Genomic DNA, 15,633 nt, shown 5'->3' on the forward strand with positions numbered 1-15,633 from the left:
ACAAATATTGAATCATGTAGCACACCTTAAGTCAACATAATATTATATGCCAATTATGTTGTTGTTCTGTTGCTAAGTCATGTCTGACTCTTTGTGACCCCATGGACTGAAGCACACCAGGCTTCCCTGTCCTTCACCATGTCCCAAAGTTTGTTCAGATTGATGTTCATTGAGTTGGTGATGCCATCCCACCATCTCATCTTCTCCTATCCCTTCTTCTCCAGCCTTCCATCTTCCCCAGCATCAGGGGCTTTTCCAGTGAGTTGACTTTTCGCATCAGGTGGCCAAAGTATTGGAGCTTCAGCTTCAGCAGTAGTTCCTCCAATGAGTATTTAGGGTTGATTTCTTTTAGGATGACTGGTTTGATCTCCTTGCTGTCCAAGGGACTCTCAAGAGTCTTCTTCAACACCACAGTTCAAAGGCATCAGTTCTTCAGCCTTCTTTATGGTCCAACTCTCACATCCATACATGACCACTGGAAAAACCATAGTTTTGACTATACAGACCTTTGTCAGCAAAGTGATGTCTCTGCTTTTTAATATGCTGTCTAGGTTTGTCATAGCTTTCTTTCCAAGGGGCAAGTGTCTTTTAATTTAATAGCTGAAGTCACTATCCACAGTGATTTTGGAGCTCAAGAAAATAAAATCTGTCACTGCTTCTACTTTTCCCCCTTCTATTTGCCATGAAGTGATGAGACTAGATGCCATGATCTTAGTTTTTTGAATGTTGAGTTTTAAAGCCAGGCTTTTCACTCTCCTCTTTCACCATCGTCAAGAGACACTTTAGTTCCTCTTCTCTTTCTCCCATTAGAATGGTATCATCTGCATATCTGAGGTTGTTGATAATTCTCCTGACATTCTTGATTCCAGCTTGTGATTCATCCAGCCTGGCATATTGTATGATGTACTACATTACTTTGCCAACAAAGGTCTGTCTAGTCGAAGCTATGGTTTTTCCAGTAGTCATGTATGGATGTGAGAGTTGGACTATAAAGAAAGCTGAGCACTGAAGAATTGAACTGTGGTGTTGGAGAAGACTCTTGAGAGTCCCTTGGACAGCAAGGAGATCAAACCAGTGAATCCTAAAGGAAATCAGTCCTGAATATTCATTGGGAGGACTGATGCTGAGGCTGAAACTCCAATGGCTTGGCCACCTGATGTGAAGAACTGACTCACTGGAAAAGACCGTGATGCTGGAAAAGATTGAAGGCAGAAGGGGATAACAGAGGATGAGATGGTTGGATGGTATCACTGACTGGATAGACATGAGTTTGAGCAAGCTCTGGGAGTTGGTGATGGACAGGGAAGTCTGGCATGCTGCAGTCCATGGGGTCACAAAGAGTTGGACATGACTGAGTGACTGAACTGAACTAAACTGAATTCTACATATGAGTTTAATAAGCAGGGTGACAATATACAGCATTGTACTTCTTTCCCATTTTGAAACCAGTCAATTGTTCTGTGTTCATTCCCAACTGATGCTTTGTGTCCTGCATATGGGTTCCTCAGGAGACAGGCAAGATGATCTGGTACTCCCATCTCTTTAAGAATTTTTCAGAGTTTGTTGTGATCCACAAAATCAAAGCCTTTCACGTAGTCAATGAAGCCAAAGTAGATGTTTTTCTGGAATTCCCTTGCTTTCTTTATGTTCCAACGAATTTTGGCAATTTGATCTCTGGTGAAAGTAAAGTCCAATGCTGTAAAGAGCAATATTGCATAGGAACCTGGAATGTTAGGCCCATAAATCAAGGTAAATTGGACATGGTCAGGCAGGAGATGGCAAGAGTGAACATCGACATCTTAGGAGTCAGTGAACTGAAATGGACTGGAATGGGTGACTTTAATTCAGATGACCTTTATATATACTACTGTGGTCAAGAATTCCTTAGAAGGAATGGAGTAGCCCTCATAGTCAACAGAAAAGCCTGAAATGCAGTACTTGGGTGCAATCTCAAAAATGACACAATGATCTTGGTTCATTTCCAAGGCAAGCCATTCAATATTGCAGTAATCCAAGTCTATGCTCCAACCACTGATGCCAAAAGCTGAAGTTGACTTGTTCTATGAAGACCTACAACTCCTTCTAGAACTAACACCAAAAACGATGTCCTTTTCACCATAGGGGATGGAATGCAAAAATAGGAAGTCAAGAGATTACTAGAGTAACAGGCAAGTTTGGTCTTGGAGTACAAAATGAAGCAGGACAAAGGCTAACAGAGTTTTGTTAAGAGAACACGTTGGCCATGGCAAATACCGTTTCCCAAGAACACAAGAGATGACTGCACACCGACATCACCAGATGGTCAACACTGAAATCAGTTGATTATATTCTTTGCAGCTGAAGATGGAGAAGCTGTATATAGTCAGTAAAAATAAGACTGGGAGCTGACTGTGGCTCAGACCATGAGCTATTTATTGCCAAACTCAGACTTAACTTGAGGAAAGTAGGGAAAAACACTAGACCATTCAGGTATGACCTAAATCAAATCCCTTATGATTATACAGTGGAGGTGACAAATAGATTCAAGTGATTATATCTGGTAGACAGAGTGCCTGAAAAACCTGTGAACAGAGGTTCATAACATTGTACAGAAGGCAGTGACCAAAACCAGCCCAAAGAAAAAGAAATTCAAGAAGGCGAAGTGGTTGCGAGGAGGCTTTACAAATAACTGAGAAAAGAAGAGAAGCAAAAAGCAAGGGAGAAAGGGAAAGATGCACCCAACTGAATGCAGAGTTCCAGAGAATAGCAAGGAGAGATAAGAAGGCCTTCTTCAATGAACAATGTGAAGAAATACAGGAAAACAACAGAATGGGAAAGACTAGAGATCTCTTTAAGAATCTTGGCGACATTAAGGAACATTTCATGCAAGGGTGGGCATTAAACAGTATGGACCTAACAGAGGTAGAAGAGATTAAGAAGAGGTGGCAGGAATACACAGAACTATACAAAAAAGATCTTATGAACTGGGATAAGCAGAATGGTGTGATCACTCACCTAAGCCAAACATCCTGGAGTGTGAAGTCAAGTGAGCCTTAAGAAGCATTACTACAAACAAAACTAGTGGAGGTGATGGAGTTACAAGCTGAGCTATTTCAAATCCCAAATAGATGTTGCTGTTAAAGTGCTTTACTTAATGTGTCAGCAAATTTGGAAAACTCAGCAGTGGCCATGGGACTGCAAAAGGTCAGTTTTCATTCCAATCCCATAGAAGGGCAATGCCTATCTCTTCAAACTACCACACAATTGGGCTCATTTCACCTGTTAGTAATGTTCTGCTCATAATCCTTCAAGCTAGACTTCATCAGTATGTGAACTGAGAACTTCCTGATGTACAAGTTGGGTTTTAAAAAGGCAGAAAAACCAGTGTCAAATATACCTAAATTTTGACTATGCCAAAGCCTTTGACTGCATGGATCACAATAAACTGTGGAAAATTCTGACAGAGATGGGAATACCAGACTATCTGACCTGCCTCTTGAGAAACCTGTATGCAGGTCAGGAAGCAACAGTTAGAACTGGACATGGAACAACAGACTGGTTCCAAATAGAAAAAGGAGTACATCAAGGCTGTATATTGTCACCCTGCTTATTTAACTTATATGCAGAGTACATCATGAGAAACGCTGGGCTGGAAGAAGCACAAGCTGGAAACAAGATTTCCAGGTGAAATATCAATAATCTCAGATATGCAGATGACACCACCCTTATGGCAGAAAGTGAAGAAGAACTAAAGAGTCTCCTGATGAAAGTGAAAGAGGAGAGTGAAAAAGTTGGCTTAAAGCTCAACATTCAGAAAACTAAGATCATGGCATCCGGTCCCATCACTTCATGGCAAATGATGGGGTAACAGTGGAAACGGTGGCTGACTTTATTTTTGGGGGCCCCAAAATCACTGCAGATGGTGATTGCAGCCATGAAATTAAAAGACACTTACTCACTGGAAAGAAAGTTATGACCAACCTAGATAGCATATTAAAAAGCAGAGACATTACTTTGCCAACAAAGGTCCATCTAGTCAAGGCTATGGTTTTTCCAGTAGTCATGAACGAATGTGAGAGTTGGACTGTGAAGAAAGCTGAGCGCTGAAGAATTGATGCTTTTGAACTGTGGTGTTGGAGAAGACTCTTGAGAGTCCCTTGGACTGCAAGGAGATCCAACCAGTCCATCCTGAAGGAGATCAATCCTGGCTATTCATTGGAAGGACTGATGCCGAAGCTGAAACCCCAATACTTCAGCCACCTCATGGGAAGAGCTGACTCATTTGAAAAGACCCTGATGCTGGGAAAGATTGAGGGCTGGAGGAGAAGGGGACGACAGAGGATGAGATGGTTGGATGGCATCACTGACTCAATGGACATGAGTTTGGGTGAACTCCGGGAGTTGGTGATGGACAGGGAGTCCTGGCGTGCTGCAGTTCATGGGGTCACAAAGAATTGAACACAGCTGAGTGACTGAACTGAACTGAACTGAAAAAGTAAATGAAATCCGAAGTCTCTGATTTTTTACCTGACCAGTTCCAGGGCACCTGACCACAGGTAGCCAAAGCCCCCTGGGTTCAAGTCCTCAATCAGCCCCTTACTAGCTACATTTTTCTCCTCGATGAAGTGAAGGTCATCATTCCTGCCTGCCAGCATTATTGGGAGAAGTGATGAGGTGATGTGTAGACAGTGCCTGGCACATATTGTTCTGTAACTAACAGTAGACGCCTTCTCAGTACAATTATTACTCCAGAGTACCCTAGGAGTCCAGGTGCAACTCTCAGAGGACAGACCACATGCTCTGAGAACAAACAACCATCCTTCTGGATAAAGGGTGCTTTTGGCCAACAGCCAAGAGCCCTGGGAGGCTTTGTACAGGAGGCTTTGTAGCCTGGCCCTTCCCGCCTTCCTTTCAACCTGGGCTGAGTACAGCCTCAGAGAGGTTCATGTTTCTCTCTTAATTACCCCTCAGGCTCTCCTCTCAGCCTGTCTTTCATTTCCACCACAGGCTTTCAGCCAGACAATTTGAACAGAATCTCATCTGGAGTGTGTTAACTCTTCTCCCCCGTTGCTGGCAGAGATCGAGTATCTGCTCTGCATTAGGACAAGTTGTAAGTAAACACGCATTTGATCTAATATGGCCCCTCCTCCCATGCCTTATCTTAGATTTGCATGGCTTCAAATCAGGGAACACAAGACTGTTTGGAGAAGACCTTAGAAATAATTTAACCCAGTCTACCCATTTTACAGGAGAGTAAATTGAAGATATTTTGTTAAGTTGCTCATGTTCACATAGATAACTTGAGGATATGAATAGAGCTGAAAATCAGGCCTTCTGACTCTCAGTCTGAAAACTTTTACCACAATAACCTGGTCCTTCATCATTCATTCTCTCCTTCAATAATATATATTGAATATCTATTACTGTATTCCAGGCCCTATGTACTGAGCATGTGAAAGTAAGTTGAATAAGAAAAATTGTTTGCCCTTGAACTGCTTATGATCTCTTCATCCATCCATCCACCCTTCATGCATCTTTTCACCAGTCTACTTCTCTTTCCACCCATCCATGAATACATCTCCTTATTTCTTTATCTGTGCATCCAGTCGTCAATGCCTCTGTAAAGCCCCAAGTCCTAGGCTGCTGCTGGGGACCAAGATAAGTAAAAATTTTGCTCTTTAGGTTTCCCCCTATCGTGGAGGAAGGCACACAGAAAGCTGCCGCTAAAGTATGAATGCAGGGCTCTGTACACAGAAGGAGAATTCTCTTCTGTCTGTTGTTTTTGAGGAGGCTTCATTCTGAGGGTGAAAGCAGAGCTGCACTTTGTATAGGAGTCTCCAGTGGGAGGAATGGGGAAGGACCTTCTAGGCTGAGAGGGAAAGGCAGGATGTCTGGTGGGTTCAGGAGGAAGAGGAGTTCCATTGCACTTGGTAACCCCTTCTAGGAGTGAGCTGGATGGTTATTAGTGAGGAGCATGTGTGCTAAATTGCTTCAGTCATGTCGGACTCTTCACGACCCTATGGACAGGGTTCTCTGTCCATGGGATTCTCCAGGAAAGAACACTGGAGTGGGTTGCCACGGCCTTCTCCAGGGGGTCTTCCCGACCCAGGACCAAACCCGCGTCTCTAACGTCTCCTGTGTTGGCAGGCAGGTTCTTTACCCCCTGGGAAGAGGACGTCAAAGGTTCTTTAAAAGTACCTTGGATAAAATCCCTGGAGCTAGAATGTCACCCTTTGGGCATTTGGAAACTTGCAGAGTTGTTTTTTTTTTTTTTTAGCAGGAAGTGATTTTGGTCAGTGTACATTTTAGAAAGATCTGTCAGGGCAGTTGGGTTGGAAGTTGGAGACCAGAAGTACAGGAGTGTTTAAAACCTGTCCTAACAGCCCTAACATTGTGGCCTAATTCAAGGTGTTGACAGTGGACCTGGGACCTATGGGTGGGCTTTGAGCAACAAATGGAGGAACAATGAAAAGAACTTGAGTGGTGACTTACCATATGTAGACCTTCAGAGTGAGAGGTGAATCAGAGAAGACTGATGTCTGACCGGGTGCCAGGTGACAATGCCATCTTCTGAGTTCAAGATCACAGGAGGAAGGGGATTTTGAGAAAATAATATGTTCTGTTTTAGACATGCAGAGTGCAGTTAGTTTAAGATCTCATATGTGTTACATGAGAGCCGGGGCTGGGGCTGGACGTGCTGAGCAGTCCTGAGTGTGGAGTGTCAGTTGCACATAGAGCAGCAGACATGAAGCTGGAAGAGAGGCTGGGGCTTAGACCTGCTCACTGCGGGGGACAAGCGGCCGGACTGCCGCCAACTGTCCCGTAGAGCGAGGAGGGGAGCGGTTAGACTGCAGGTTTTGGTAATTGTATCAAGGCCACCCAAGTTCTTAACATTAGGGAGAGCTGGGTGAAGTGGAGGGTATTTGGAAACTATCTGTGCTGTCTTTGCAACCCTTCCAAACTGTAAAATGATTTCAAAATAAAAGTTAAGAAAAAGACCTAAAGTGGATTGTACCAGATGCATCATAATATAAGCAATACCTTTTGTTTTAGGCATGAAAATAAACATTTATTAAGAATGGAAAAAGCAGTAGTTACAAACATCACAAAATTCAGAAAATAACATAATATTTGTATTAACTGCCTGTCTGGCACGTCTGTGTAATATCGCAGACTCACTTCTGGCTTGTATTCATCAAACTCTGTTTTTCTAGAACTGCCTAAGTACCTCATTCAGAGCACAGAGGTTCATAGACTAGATTGCTGTCATATTTAAGCAATATCTTGATTATTATTAATATTTATTAATTTATTTTTTATTGAAGGATAATTGCTTTTTGTTGTTTTCTGTCAAACCTCAACATGAATCAGCCATAGGTATACATATATCCCTTACCTTTTGAACCTCCCTCTGATAACCCACCCCATCGCACCCAAGTGGATTGATACAGAGCCCCTGTTTGAGTTTCCTGAGCCATACAGCAAATTCCTGTTGGCTATCTAATTTATACATGGTAATGTAAGTTTCCACGTTACTCTTTCCATACACCTCACCCTCTCCTCCCTTCTCCCGATGTCCATAAGTCTATTCTCTATGTCTGTTTCTCCACTGCTGCCCTGTAAATAAATTCTTCAGTACCATTTTTTTTAGATTCCATATGTATGTGTTAGAATATGATATTTATCTTTCTCTTTCTGACTCACTTCACTCTGTATAATAGGTTCTAGGTTCACCCACCCTTTTAAAATAGCTTTCTTGATGTTCATATTGACATATAATAAATACACATATTTAAAGTCTATGGATTGTAGGTTTTGTCATATGCAGTCTGTCATGAGATCCATTCCCACAGTCAGAGTAGTGAACATACTCACCTCTTATAACCATTTCTTCATGTCTCTTTATCACTTTTCTCTCCCCCTCCCCCCCTCCCCCCAAACCAGGTGATCACTGATCTATTTTGTGTCACTAAAGATTAGACTGCATTTTCTAGAGTTTCATATAAATAGAATCATGCAGCATATACTCTCTTTGTCTTACTTCATTCAAAAAGCATTCTTATTTGGGGATTCATCCATGATATTGCTTGTATAAATAGTTATTTTCCTTTTCATTGCTAAAAAATACTTCATCAGATGAATATACCATGAGTTGTTTATCCATTTCCTGTAGATGGCCATTTGCATCATTTCTAGGTTTTGGCTATTAGAAGCAAAGTTGCTAGGAACATTTATATATAAGTCTTTGTGTGGATATATATTTCCTTTTCTCTTGGAAGAAGCACCTAGAGGCAGAATGACTGGATCATATGTAAATGTATGTTTAAGTATATGTTTAACTTCATCGGCCTTAGAGTTCTGGTTCCTCCACATTTCCACTGACAGTTGCTGTGGTCAGCCTTTAATTTCAACCCCACTAACGGGTGTGCAGTGGTGCCTTACTGTGGTTTTATGAGCATTCCTTTAGTGACTAATGATGTAGAGCACCTTGGCCTGGCGTGTGCAGTTCATGGACTTGCAAAGCATTATATACGACTTAGCAACCGAAAAGCATCTTTCCAAGTGATAAGAAAGCCTTCCTCAGTGATCAATGCAAAGAAATAGAGGAAAACAACAGAATGGGAAAGACTAGAGATCTCTTCAAGAAAATCAGAGATATCAAGGGAACATTTCATGCAAAGATGGGTTCGATAAAGGACTGAAATGGTATGGACCTAACAGAAGCAGAAAATATTAAGAAGAGGTGGCAAGAATACACAGAAGAACTGTACAAAAAAGATCTTCATGACCCAGATAATCACAATGGTGTGATCACGGATCTAGAGCCAGACATCCTGGAATGTGAAGTCAAGTGGGCCTTAGAAAGCATCGCTATGAACAAAGTTAGTGGATGTGATGGAATTCCAGTTGAGCTATTTCAAATCCTGAAAGATGATGCTGTGAAAGTGCTGCACTCAATATGCCAGCAAATTTGGAAAACTTAGCAGTGGCCAAAGGACTGGAAAAGGTCAGTTTTCATTCCAACCCCTAAGAAAGGGAATCCCAAAGAATGCTCAAACTACTGCACAATTGCACTCATCTCACACGCTAGTAAAGTAATGCTCAAAATTCTCCAAGCCAGGCTTTAGCGATACGTGAACTGTGAACTTCCAGATATTCAAGCTGGTTTTAGAAAAGGCCGAGGAACCAGAGATCAAATTGACAACATCCACTGGATCATCGAAAAAGCAAGAGAGTTCCAGAAAAACATCTATGTCTGCTTTACTGACTATGCCAAAGCCTTTGACTGTGTGGATCACAACAAACTGTGGAAAATTCTGAAAGAGATGGGAATACCAGACCACCTGACCTGCCTCTTGAGAAACCTGTATGCAGGTAAGGAAGCAACAGTTAGAACTGGACATGAAACAACAGACTGGTTCCAAATAGGAAAAGGAGTATGTCAAGGCTATATATTGTCACCCTGCTTATTTAACTTATATGCAGAGTACATTATGAGAAACACTGGGCTGGAAGAAGCACGAGCTGGAATCAAGATTGCTGGGAGAAACATCAATAACCTCAGATATGCAGATGACACCACCCTTATGGCAGAAAGTGAAGAGGAACTACAAAGCCTCTTGATGAAAGTGAAAGAGGAGAGTGAAAAGTTGGCTTAAAGCTCAACATTCAGAAAACTAAGATCATGGCATCTGGTCCCATCACTTCATGGGAAATAGATGGGGAGACTGTGGAAACAGTGTCAGACTTCCTTTTTTTGGGCTCCAAAGTCACTGCAGATGGTGATTGCAGCCATGAAATTAAAAGATGCTTAGTCCTTGGAAGGAAAGTTATAGCCAACCTAGATAGCATATTAAAAAGCAGAGACATTACTTTGCCAACAAAGGTCCATCTAGTCAAGGCTATGGTTTTTCCAGTGGTCATGTATGGATGTGAGAGTTGGACCGTGAAGAAAGCTGAGTGCCGAAAAATTGATGCTTTTGAACTGTGGTGTTGGAGAAGACTCTTGAGAGTCCCTTGGACTGCAAGGAGATCCAATCAGTCCATCCTAAATGAGATCAGTCCTGGGTATTCATTGGAAGGACTGATGCTGAAGTTGAAACTCCAATACTTTGGCCACCTCATGTAAAGAGTTGACTCATTGGAAAAGACCCTGATGCTGGGAGGGATTGGGGGCAGGAGGAGAAGGGGACGACAGAGGATGAGATGGCTGGATGGCATCACCAACTCAATGCACATGAGTTTGACTGGACTCCGGGAGTTGGTGATGGACAGGGGGGCCTGGCGTGCTGCGATTCATGGGGTCTCGAAGAGTCGGACATGACTGAGCGATTGAACTGAACTGAACTGAAGTGTTTTTTGCCATCTTGATATTGTTTTTTGTTAAAAGTCTGTTCAGATGTTCTCCCCATGTTTTAAAATATTGAATTGTTTGTTTTCTTGATGTTGAGTTTTGAGAGTTCTTTATTCTGGATGTGTCTTTTATCAGAAATAGGTTTCACAAACATTTTTTGCTTGTTGTTTGTTAGTTTTATTTTCTTAAAAGTGTCTTTCAAAGAGCAAAAGTGTTTACTTATGATCAAGTCCAACTTGTCAATTTGTTCTTTTACAAGTCATGCTTTTGGTGTCATCTCTAAGTCTTTGATATGCTATCAATCCAAGACCACAAAGTTTCTTCTCTTATGTTTTCTTCTGGTAGTTTTGTAGTTTCAGTCTTTACATTTCAATTTTTAATACATTTTTGAGTTAACTTTTATAGATGTGACAAGTATGGATCCAAAGGTTTTTTTGTTGTTGTTGTTTGTTTTTTTCACATACGACTTTCCAGTTGTCCCAGAACCACTTGTTGAGAAGGCTATCTTTTTCTCCTCTGCATCTCTTTTACACTTTTGTCAAAACCTGTACATGTGTGGGCCAATTTTTCAGCCCTCTCTTCTGTTCCTCTGATCTGTATGGTTACTCTGATGCTGATACTACACTGTCTTGATTAATATGCGTACATGCTACGTCGCTTCAGTCATGTCCGACCCTTTGTGACCCCATGGACTGTACCCCATCAGGCTCCTCTGTCCATGGGATTTCCCAGGCAAGAGTACTGGAGTGGGTTGCCACTCCCTTCTCCAAGGGATCTTCCTGACTCAGGGATTGAACTTGTGTCTCTTCGGTCTCCTGCATTGGCAGACAGGTTCTTTACTACCAGTGCCACCTGGGAAGCCCCCTGATTAATATAGTTTTATAATAATTCTTGGATGCAGGTGGTCTTAGCCCTTCAGCTTTGTTCTTCTTTCTTCAGAGTTGTGTGTGTGGATTTCCTTTGCATTTCCATATGAAGTTTAGAATCAGGTAGCCTGTTTGTACAAAAGGCTTTCTGACATTTTGATTTAGCTTGTGTTGAATATATGGATCAATTTGGGGAGTACTGACATGTTAATAATATTAAGTATTCTGACCCAACAACAAAGTGTACTTTTAGGTTTGGTTGTGGTGGTTTAGTCGCTCAGTTGTGTCTGATTCTGGGAATCCCATGTACATGGGAAATCTCATGGGCTGTATCCCATCAGTCTCCTCTATCCATGTGATTCTCCAGGCAAGAATACTGGCATGGGTTACCATTTCCTTTTCCAGGGGATCATCCCGACTCTGGGATGGAATCAGGGTCTCCTGCATTACAGGAGGATTCTTTACCAACTGAGACACCAGGGAAGCCCACTTTTAGGTTTACTATTTTACTTTAAATATATTGCCCCACAAGCTTCCTCCTTGCCTGCATTATTCCTGATGAGAAGGCTGTGTTATTCTTATCTTTGTTCTTCCATATGCGGCATGCTTTTCCCCTCCTCTGTTAGATTTTCTCTTGTCTACTGGTTTTGAGCAATTTTATTATGTATCCTGGTGTAGTTTTCTTGCTGTTTCTTATTTTTGGCGTTTGTTGAGCTTCTTGAATCTGTGAGCTTATCTTCTCATCAAATTTAGAACATTTTGGATGTCATTTCTTTATTTTTCTGTCTACCCCCTTCTTCTTCAGAAACTCCAACTGCATATACATTAGGGCCTTTTCAGTTGTTCTGTAGTTTACTGGTACTCTTTTAATTCTCAAAATTGATTTTTTTTCTGTGTGTTTAATTTTAGGCAGTTGCTATTTCAAGTTCACTAATACTTGCTTCTGCAGTAACAAATTTGCTATTAATTCTACCAGTATATTTTTAATCTTAGACATTGTAGTTTTTATCCCTAAAAATTGGGGTCTCTTTAAAAAATATATCTTACATGGCTCCAGTTAACTTTTTAAAATATGGAATATTTTAAATATATAGTACAATATATTGTAATGTAGTATTATATTAAAATTATTCTAATGTAATATATTAGTTGTTTTAATGTCCTTCTTTGCTAATTTTAACAGCTGTGTCAATTCTAGATTGGTTTTAATTGATTTTTCTACTTTTTATGGGTCATATTTTCCTGCCTCTTTTCATGCACATTAACCTCTTGCTGGATGCCAAACACTGTGAATTTTACCTTGTTGGTTTCTGGCTATTTTAATCTATTTTAATAACAAAAAAATATTCTTCAACTTTACTTTGGAAAGCATCTAAATCACTAGTTTCTTTTGTGTGTCTTGCTTTCCAGATTTGCTTCATGGGACTGGAGCGTGGAGCGTGAAGGGTTTAGCATTCCTCATTGTAAAGGCAAGCTGTGCAGTCTGGCTGGCAGGAACAGCACTCTTTCCAGCCCCATGTCCCCGCGTGTGGCCGGGCCTGTCCGTCTCACCCGCTGGACGTTCTTTCCCTGGCCTCACGGAGTTTCCTCACGTGCTTGCAGGCCCTGCTCTGCGCTCTGCTACACGCTCCAGAGGCCTTGAGAGCTCTCTTTCTGGTGCTGTCTCTCCTCGTGGGTGTTCTGCGCTGAGTACTGAAGACAGCCCTGTCTCTCAACTCTCAGCTTGGTCTTTCAGCTGTTTGCCAGCCTCCGCCTTCCTTCCCATTCCTCACACCACAGCCGGGACTCTCTCTCCAGGCCGTGAGGTAGGGCAGTTGCAGGACTCACTCCGTTTTGTTTTCTGTCTCTTGTGGGGGTCATTACCCTTTGTAGCCTTATGCCCTCACTGTCTTGAAAACTGTTGTTCCACATTTTTCAGGGTTTTATTTTTCAGTTGTATCAGATGAGAGGGTAAATCTGTTCCATTACCTCATCTGGCTGGAAGCAGAAGTGTCCATTACGTCTTTATTCTATTATGTTTCTTTCAAAACCCTCCTTTGAAGCAATCTTCCTTTGTCACAACAAACAGCGTAACCAGGCTGTGTTCTCCTCATCCTGAGATTGCTTTGACCCTCAAAGCAAGCCCGTGAGATGGGTGTCAGATCACCCCCATTTCATGGATAAGGGAACTGAGCCTCAGAGAGGTGAAGAGACTTGTCCAAAGTCACCCAGGCTATAAAAGATCAAGCCACATTCCTCTACAGTGCTGCCCTTGTAGTTCCCAGGAGGTGAAGCAGAGCCATGTGAAGTAAGGGTTGGTATTGTCATATTTTTAAAAGTATTTTGGGGAACGAGGAGAAAAAAAAAGATGGGATCAAGGTCACAGGGCTAGTGAGCCAGGAGCAGGAGAGGGTCAGGGATTCTGTGAGTGGTTTTCTTACTGCACCTCTCCTTGACCCGCCTCAGAGACGGGGACTGTCCCCCAGCTAACGTACCCTGCCAGACAGGGTGATTGAGAGGGCTGGGGGGAGAAGGGAGCATCAGGGGGCCACCGGGCCTGTGTGGCAGATGTGGCAGCAGGGGGCAGGGCTGCGTTCCAGCCAGTGATCATCCCTGCCTGTGTGATCATCCCTGCTCCCGCCTGCCTCTGCGTGAGAAACAAAGGTAGAGGAATGAAATAATGAAGACGTGAGTAGGTGAGGTGTTAGGGAGACAGCTTGTCAGGGTGGGCAGCACAGATGATTGGAGGGTGGGGATGGAGGTGGTGGGAGGCAAACGTGGAGATCGGAGCTCTGAGAAACTGGGGGAAGGGGACTCGGCGTGGGTGTGCAGAGGTGCAGGTGGGGACACCGGAGGGTAACACCCCCGGCAGGTGCTCCTTGGGAAAAAAGCGATGTCTTTTCCTGGCCCTGGCGAGGGCTTTGGAATGTTCTTGGGCAATTTATTTTCAGTGAGATTCCCTTTTGAGAATTTTTTTAAAGTGTGGAATGGAGCATAATAGTTACCATTTGTTAAGTGCCTGTTGTATGCTCAGAATCTGTTTCACATGCATTGACTCAGTTCATATCACGCTCAATTACTTTCCGAGTTGAGGACTATCACTAACCCCATCTGACAGGTGAGGAATCTGAGTCTCAGGGATGTGGTGGCTCCCCTAAGCACTTTCTGATTCGATTTCTTTATTTTAAATGAGAGGGATGAGAGACGTACAGAGGGAGTCAGAACCTGCTCACACAGAAGTCACCCAAGGGTTTTTGGTTTATTTTTTCCCAAGGTCTGCCCTTCAGTTTGGCAAACTTGGAGCAAGGTAGGGGCAGGAGGCTGGGAGAGAAATGAGGTATTACAGACACACTGCCGAAGAAGAGACGTCGTGTACCTTGTCTCAACAGCCAGACTCCTGTTATCTTGTCTACCCAAGCAGCTGCTGTGAATCTAGCGCCTTTCCTGGCTCAGGGTAGCTGTGTGGAGCTCGCCGTGCCCGGCATGCAGCCCATCTCCCGGGCAGCACTGCTGGTGCCAGGCATGAGCATGCGACCCAAACCAGGGCAACCACCTCTCTTCCTGGGATTAAAAAACTGGAGCTGACAACTCTGTTTACCTTCTTAGCGTAATGTCTAACTATAATCTGAAAGACACATTCTTCAGCCCGAGACACTGGAAGAGTTAAACAGATATGCAGGTAGAAGCAAAGGAAAATGGGAGATTCTAATGGCATCTCTCCATTTCTCCCTTCCCAAAGCCCTGATTTTCATTTAGAGAGCTTTGTGGCTCTGGACACACTGCCTACCCCTACAGCCTGATTCCAGAGGGGAACACTTGGCCTGGGCTAGGCCACTCAGCACATCCATTCCTCCATTAAAGAAATTGCCAGAGATGGGGGTACCAAGCTGTCTCAGTGAGAATTAGTTAAGGACCTTAACTAAATGCTGAGGCACAGCATTTCTGTTTGTTAATATTGGGAGTTACATTGATTGGCTTTTTAAACATTAAACCCACCTTGAATTCCTGGCATAAAATCCATTTGGTCAGAATATATTATCCACTTAGTATATTCTTAGATTCAAATTGCTAAAATTTGTTTAGGCTTTTAAAAATTTTTGTGCTTATTGAGAGTTATCAGCCTGTAGTTTCCTCATAATGTCTTTTTTTGGTTTTGGTGTCTGGTAATGCTTGCTTCATGGAATGAATTGGAAAACGTTGCTCTTCTTCAATTTTTTGGAAATGTTAGTATAGAACTGGCATTTTTTTACCCTGTAAGTGTTTTATAACATTCACAAATGAAGCCCTGTGGACCTAGAGTATTCTTTGTGGGAAGGTTTTAACTACAATTTCAATTTCTAAACTATGTCGGAAGCTATTCTCTTAACTGTTTCTTCTTGAGTTTTTGTGTTTGTGTCCTTTAATTAATTTGTTTCACCTAAGTTTTCAGATTTATTGCTATAAAATTATTCTCCT

The sequence above is a fragment of the Muntiacus reevesi genome, chromosome 7, assembly GCF_963930625.1.
Source record: "Muntiacus reevesi chromosome 7, mMunRee1.1, whole genome shotgun sequence".
Taxonomy (NCBI): Eukaryota; Metazoa; Chordata; class Mammalia; order Artiodactyla; family Cervidae; genus Muntiacus; species Muntiacus reevesi.